Raw genomic sequence first — 7,500 nt, 5'->3', positions numbered from 1 at the left:
TTTTAGTCTTTAGTAATTAATTGAATGCATGAGGCTTTGGGGATGATTTGAAGTCGATTTATTTTGATATGAACCGCCGGAATAAGGACGTTTCAAAGTGTGTCACACAGAAGTGACGTCATTTTGCAGCAGCCAATAGAAAAGCACCAAAAGATGACGTTGCTCCCATGCTCTTTTTTTTTTTTTTTTTTTTTTTAATATTGTGTTCAAGTGATAAAGGACTGTCTCAGAAAATATTTCTGTAATGCAATTAAAAAAACAAAAATGTCATACATTCTGGATTCATTACAAATCAACTGAAATATTGCAAGCCTTTTATTATTTTAATATTGCTTGATTATGGCTTACAGCTTAAAAACTCAAGTATCCTATCTCAAAATATTAGAATATCATGAAAAAGTATACTAGTAGGCTATTCAACTAATCACTTGAATCGAAACACCTGGAAGTGTTTCCAAGTTAATCCAGAATGTATGACATTTTTGTTTTTTAATTGCATTACAGAAAATAAAGGACTTTTTCACAATATTCAAATTTTCTGAGACATTTTTTTAAAGCTAAAACTAATACTGAAACTAACTAACACTAAGCATTTATTAAATCACTAAAACTAATCAAAACTAACAAAACCACCCTGAAAACTAATTACAACTAAATAAATAAAATAAACCACCCTGAAAACTAAATAAAAAAAAAAAAAACTCAAAACAAAATAAAAACTAACTAAAATGAAAAATTTTAAAATTATAATCACCCTGGTTACCATACAAGTGTAAAAAAAAGTACCCTAAATGGTAAAAGTAAAAAAAAAAAACAAAAAAAAAAAAAACTAACGTTTTTTAATTTTTTTAAATTTTTTTCCAGTGTGTTTACCTGTGTGTGAATGTAGTGGCGGCGGGATTGACTAGGCTTTTGCGTCAGCAGCTTTTTTCACGTTTCGCCCTCACTTGAAAGCTGAAGCACATTTGACACAGATGCTCCTCTTCCCCGACGACATCTTTGTTCCCCCTGAATGAAACGAGAAGGAATGAAAAGTTAGAAGATGACAGTTGAGTTAGTAAGACGACCAACCGGCAAATATGTGTAACTCAACAGCAGAGAAGTGAAAAGTGGAGCCCCCTTTAATACGGCCTGGGTGTTTTGTTTTGTTTTTTTTCTGCCGTTTGATCCGAGCGTGGGCACACATTGAATAATGAAAGAAGCACAACGGACAGAGCGAGATAAAAATAATATCTATAAACGCACACGTGGCACGGATGTATAAAAATACAGACTAGCGCGTCCGCTGAATCATTTACAACACAAACTTCGCTTCCTCGGCTCCTCACGTCTTCTCGCCAGCAAACCGACAACCAATTCCTCAAATCATGCCTTGAAAACACAAGCAAACCCCTGCCAGGCTAGCCGCTAGTCAGTGATGGCAGTTTGCTGGTTGATCCATTATTTACCTAGCTATCCAGTTATCGATTACGTTAGCCCATCAGACCAAATGGTCAGGCTATCCATCCACTAGCTAGCCAGTTATTTTATTTAGTCAGTTAGTCAAGCAGTCAGTCCATTTGCTAGTTAGTTAGTTAGTTAGTTAGTTAGTTAGTTAGTTAGTTAGTTAGTTAGTTAGTTGGCAAGCTAGCCAGTCTCTGTCCATCCACTAAGCTAGCCAATTATTTTATTCAGTCAGTTAGTTAACCAGTTAGTCAACTCGCTAGTCAGCTAGTTAGTTAGCAAGCTTGCCAGTCTCTGTCCATCCACTAAGCTAGCCAATTGTTTTATTTAGTCATTTCGTCAACCAGTCGGTTCATCCGCTAGTCAGCTAGTTAGTTAGCAAGCTATCTAGTTATTGATTTGTTTAGCCCATCAGACTAAACGGTCAGGCTGTCCATCCACTAGCTAGCCAGTTATTTTATTTAGTCAGTTAGTCAAGCAGTCAGTCCATTTGCTAGTTAGTTAGTTAGTAAGTTCGTTAGATAGATAGCTATCAAGCTCGCCAGTCTCTGTCCATCCACTAAGCCAAATATTTTATTTAGTTAGTTCGTCGGTTCATTCGCTATTCAGCTATAGTTAGTTAGCAAGCTATCTAGTTATCGATTTTAGCCCGTCAGACTAAACGGTCAGGCTGTCCATCCACTAGCTAGCCAGTTCTTTTATTTAGCCAGTTAGTCAACAAGTCATTCCATTCGCTAGTCAGCGAGTTAGTTAATTAGCAAGCTAGCCAGTATCTCTCCATCCACTAAGCTAGCGAGTTATTTTATTTAGTCGGTTAGTCAACCAGTCGGTTCACTACTCAGCTAGTTAGTTAGCAAGCTAGCCAGTCTCTGTCCATCTACTAAGCTATCCAGTGATTTTATTTCGTCAGTTAGTCAACCAGTCGGTCCGTTCACTAGTCATCTAGTTAGTTAGCAAGCTAACCAGTCTGTCTTCATTTGTCCATCTACTAAGCTAGCTAATGACATTATTGAGTGAGTTTTTATTGAGTGAGATGCTAGTTTGTTAGCCAGATAGCCATTAGTTGGTTTGTCCATCAGCTAGTTCATGACATAGTTAGTCCATCTGTCTCCTCTGTCCACTAGCTGTACAATTACTTTGTGATATGGCTAGTTAGCCCGACAGCTGGCCAGTGCATCTGCTTTCTAGTTAGTTAATTCATTTAATTTGTTCATGAGCCAGTCCATCCGTCCGTATGCTAGTTTATCAGTTATTTAATTTATTCCATCCATCTACTCGAGCTGCAGCTCGAGTTCTGACCAAAACAAAGAGATCAGAACATATTACTCCAGTACTTAAGGATTTACACTGGCTCCCAGTCAGCTGTAGAATCGATTTTAAAGTTCTGCTACTCGTCTATAAATCACTAAATGGTTTGGGTCCTGAATATATCCAAGAAATGCTGATTGAGTACAAACCCAGCAGGGCTCTGAGATCGACAGACTTGGGCAAACTAGTGGAACCCAGAGTTCGCAGCAAACATGGTGAAGCTGCATTTAGCTATTATGCTGCACACAGATGGAATAGGCTGCCAACAGAAGTGAAGTCAGCCCCGAGTGTAAATGCTTTTAAATCCAGGTTAAAAACTTTGCTTTTTTTCTTATACCTATTATTAGGGACTTTTAAACAGCTTTAATTAAGTGTTTTATTCTTATTATTATTATTATTATTATTATTATTATTATTATTATTATTTTAAACTTCTTTATGTTAAATTTGATTGATTTTGATTAAATGTTTTAAAGTTTGTTGGATGATGTTTTAAGATTGTTAGTTTGTAACCTATTTTCATTTATTTTTCTTCCTCTGAATGTTAACTACTGTTTCTTGATGCTTATGTGTTGTCTTTCCTTGTGTAAAGCACATTGAGTTGCCTTGTGTATGAAATGTGCTATACAAATAAACTTGCCTTGCCTTGCCTTGCCTTACTAGCTCAACAGCCAGTCAAGAGTAGTTAGTTCATTTGTGATTTGTTGGTTCATTGGCCACTACTCTGTTAATGCATTTGCTCGTCTGTTTGACGGTCGATCAGTCCGTCTACTAGTTGGTTAGTTTGTTCTTCAATTTGGGATTTTGGTGGGCTTTGTTTTTTAACTAAATAGTCAGTTCCATAGTTAAACAGTCTGTCAATCTGTCTATTAGTTTAGTCCACTGGACATTCGTTAATGTTCATTTGTGTATTATTTTTCTACTTCCATTTATTTGATCTTCCATTAGCTAGCAAGTTGGTCTATTAGTTAGTTCCTTCATGTAATAGCTTGCAGCTAGCTATGTTGCATGGATATGCTAACATTTGTTCACATTATTCCAACGGCCCAGCCAACACTGGCGTAAATCCACCCAACACTATACACATGCTCAACGCCATCTTGGGACAGCTAAAATGACGAGCACGGCAGTTGCCAGTGGGTACAAGCACGCTAATTAGCGCTAACCCCGCCAAGCAGACTGGACTAGTAAAGATTTAACATTGGGGATTATCTTTTGGAACAGCTGCTGACAGCGCGATAAGAAAAATGAGGTCAACTGTTAACTGAGGAGGCGACACGCCAGATTCAGGAAAGAAAAAAAAAAAAAAAGAGACAAACTCAACACTGATTTTACTTACTGTATACCTGGTTAAAGCACCAAAACAAAAACAAAAATGCAGGGTTTTTTTTAAGGCAGTCTCATTATTCATTGTGAATTTTAGCTCCGTTAGTTTGTCTCGTGCCAAAAATCAAATAGAAATGGAAAAACATTTTTCTTGTGACAACTAGCGGTTTGGACCTCTTCAAAATGCATCGTGGTGGGACTGACGGCACTTTACAGGCCGAGGTGACCTCCATATTCCAATAACAGGCCTACAAAATGGCCGCCTGACAATATGGGTCATGACACGGTGGACACCGGGGAGCGATCCCAACACGGAGTCGGCGTGAAAGCATTTCGGCGTGCGAGTGTGGACAAACGCTAGTCCCACCGGACTTTGGACTTGGGACTCTGGCTTCTCTTCGGCTGCCTCAATCGTCACTCACTCTCACGTCACAACGCGTGGAGCGACTCGTCCAGGACTCACAAAATGGAGAAATGCGCATCCGCCAAAACAAAAACTGAACCGCCTCTGGGAATGGAAAACATTTTTTTATTTTTTTATTTTGCATACCGACTGTTTGGGAAATACGCACGCGTGCAGCGTCACGATGCCGTTCAATAATTCACGGAAGCCTGGCGGTCTATTTTGAGTGCGGAGAAAGTGGGAGGAGACCAGCACACAATTCACAAATTCTACATTTGGCGATTCAAACTTTGAGTTGACGGCGTGTTTTGTCGGAACACCTGGTGGGCTGCACACGCGTACATGACACACACTGAATGGAAAGTAACGAGGAAACGAGGAGAGAATGGGAAAGGGAGGACAAGAAGATGGGGACAAAGGAATAAAGATGAAAGGAAGGATGGAAGGATACCATTTGCTACAAAAGGGAAGGAAGGAAGGAAGGAAGGAAGGAAGGAAGGAAGGAAGGAAGGAAGGAAGGATACCAATTGCTTCAAAAGGAAGGAAGGAAGGAAGGAAGGAAGGAAGGAAGGAAGGAAGGAAGGAAGGAAGGGATACCAATTGCCTCAAAAGGAAGGAAGGAAGGAAGGAAGGAAGGAAGGAAGGAAGGAAGGAAGATTACAAATTGCTTCAAAAGGAAGGAAGGATACCAATTGCTTCAAAAAGAAGGAAGGAAAGAAGGAAGGAAGGAAACCAATTGCTTCAAAAGGAAGGAAGGAAGCAAATGTGTGGGAGAAGTAAGGAACGATACCAATTGCTTCAAAAGGAAGGAAGGAAGCAATGAAGGAAGGAAGTAATGGAAAGAAGGATACCAATTGCTTCAAAAGGAAGGAAGGAAGGATACCAATTGCTTCAAAGGGAAGAAAGAAAGAAAGAAAGAAAGAAAGAAAGAAAGAAAGAAAGAAAGAAAGAAAGAAAGAAAGAAAGAAAGAAAGAAAGAAAGAAAGAAAGAAAGAAAGAAAGAAAGAAAGAAAGGAAGGAAGGAAGGAAGGAAGGAAGGAAAACCAATTGCTTCAAAAGGTAGGATGGAAGGAAGGAAGGAAGGAAGGAATGGAAAGGATACCAATTGCTTCAAAGGGAAGGAAGGAAGGATACCAATTGCTTCAAAGGGAAGGAAGGAAGGAAGGAAGGAAGGAAGGAAGGAAGGAAGGAAGGAAGGAAAGAAGGAAGGAAGGAAGGAAGGATACCAATTGCTTCAAAGAAGGAAGGAAGGAAAGAAGGAAGGAAGGAAGGAAGGATACCAATTGCTTCAAAAAGAAGGAAGGAAGGAAGGCAGGATACCAATTGCTTCAAAAGGAAGGAAGGAAGGAAGGAAGGAAGGAAGGAAGGAAGGAAGGATACAAATTGCTTCAAAAGGAAGGAAGGAAGGATACCAATTGCTTCAAAAAGAAGGAAGGAAAGAAGGAAGGAAGGATACCAATTGCTTCAAAAGGAAGGAAGGAAGGAACGAAGGAAAGAAGGAAGGAAGGAAGGTAGGAAAACCAATTGCTTCAAAATGTAGGAAGGAAGGAAGGAAGGAAGGAAGGAAGGAAGGAAGGAAATGTGTGGAAGAAGTAAGGAATGATACCAATTGCTTCAAAAGGAAGGAAGGAAAGAAGGAAAAAGGGTAGACAGTGTAAAAAGAAGGAAGGAAACGAGGGTATGAAAGTAGAAAGAAGACGGTAGGAAGGAAATAAAGTTGGACTGATGGAAGGAAGCATGCAAGGAAGGAAGGAAGGAAGCAAATTTTGTAAATGCAGCACGCGTGTTGGAAAAAAAAATACATCACACACAATGAGCGCAGAGTAAACGTGCAGGAACGAAGACGAGTCATGGTTCCTCCTCCAGGTGCAACATTCAAAACAAGCGGCACGGCACGCTCACCCACCGCAGGCTTGACCTTAACCTACTTAGGCCTAAGTTAGCTCAGCTAGCTTGCCTGGTTTATTTTTTACTTTTTTGGTTGAGTTTGTCCATTCATTAGTTGCTCAGACACTTGGTCAGTCCACCAGTTGTTTCCTTCGCTTTCTTTAAGGTGATTTTCAGATTTTTTGCAGTCAGTCTGACAGTCCAATCCCTCCGTCTGTCCGTCCACTATAGGCAGTCAGTTTATTTTTGTTCTTTTTAGTCCCTCTTCTTCTTCTTTTTTTTTTTTTTTTTTTTTTTTTTTTTTGTTAGGCTAAACACTCGTTTTTTTAGTTTGGTTGATTTTTTTTGTATCAGTCAGCCCATTTGCTACTCAGTTATTTACTTCGTTTTAATTTTTTTTTATTAGTGAGTCAATTAATTAATTGGGGGGGGGGGGCAATTAGCTAGTGAGATGGTTATTTAGTCATTTCACATCATTTGCTCATTAGTTAGTCAATTACTTGTAAAGTTGATTAGTGTATTCACCAGTTCGTCAGTCGACTAATTAGTCGGCTTACTTAGTTCCTTACTTAGTTGTTGACTCTATCCACTATTAAGTTAGTTAGTTAGTTAGTTAGTTAGTTAGTTAGTTAGTTAGTTAGTTAGTTGGTCAGTCCATCTGCTAGTGAATAGTAGTTATGAGGGTTTGTTTGCTTTAGTCAGGCCACCCAGTTGTTAGTCATTTTTTAGTTCATTTGTTGTTGTTGTTGTTGTTGTTGTTGTTTTTTTGTCAGTCAGTCCATCTGCTACTTGGTTACTTCGTTTTTTCTTTTAGTCAGTCAGTTACTCGGTTCATTTTGGGGGGTGTTAGACAGTCAGTCTGCCAATAGGCGAGTGAGTAGATTAGTTAGTTAGTTAGTTAGTTAGTTAGTTAGTCCATCTGCTACTTGGTTACTTCAGTTTTTTTTTAGTTAGTCAGTTACGCAGTTTTTTTGGGGGGGCGGGCGGGGGGGGGGGTTAAATAAGCGAGTTAGTAGGTTATTCAGTTCTTTGAGTTAGTTAGTTAGTTAGTTAGTTAGTTAGTTAGTTAGTTAGTTAGTTCTTTTTTGGGGGGGCGGGCGGGGGTGGTGGTTAAATAAGCGAGTTAGTAGGTT

The 7,500-nt window shown here is 39.2% G+C and overlaps 1 protein-coding gene across 5 annotated transcripts in view; it reads right to left on the bottom strand.

The window, feature by feature from the left end:
• The window catches only part of taok3a (TAO kinase 3a), a 68,025-nt gene that overhangs the window by 40,272 nt on the left and 20,253 nt on the right, over window positions 1-7,500 (bottom strand). For all 5 annotated transcript variants that reach the window (XM_077520610.1, XM_077520611.1, XM_077520607.1 and 2 more), the window contains exon 2: window positions 874-1,008. The gene's annotated coding sequence lies outside the window, so the exon portion shown is untranslated. The remainder of the gene's footprint in view (window positions 1-873; window positions 1,009-7,500) is intronic.

Source organism: Festucalex cinctus, chromosome 5 (genome assembly GCF_051991245.1).
Source record: "Festucalex cinctus isolate MCC-2025b chromosome 5, RoL_Fcin_1.0, whole genome shotgun sequence".
In the NCBI taxonomy this organism is placed as follows: domain Eukaryota; kingdom Metazoa; phylum Chordata; class Actinopteri; order Syngnathiformes; family Syngnathidae; genus Festucalex; species Festucalex cinctus.
This window is presented reverse-complemented; position numbering and strand designations above follow the sequence as displayed.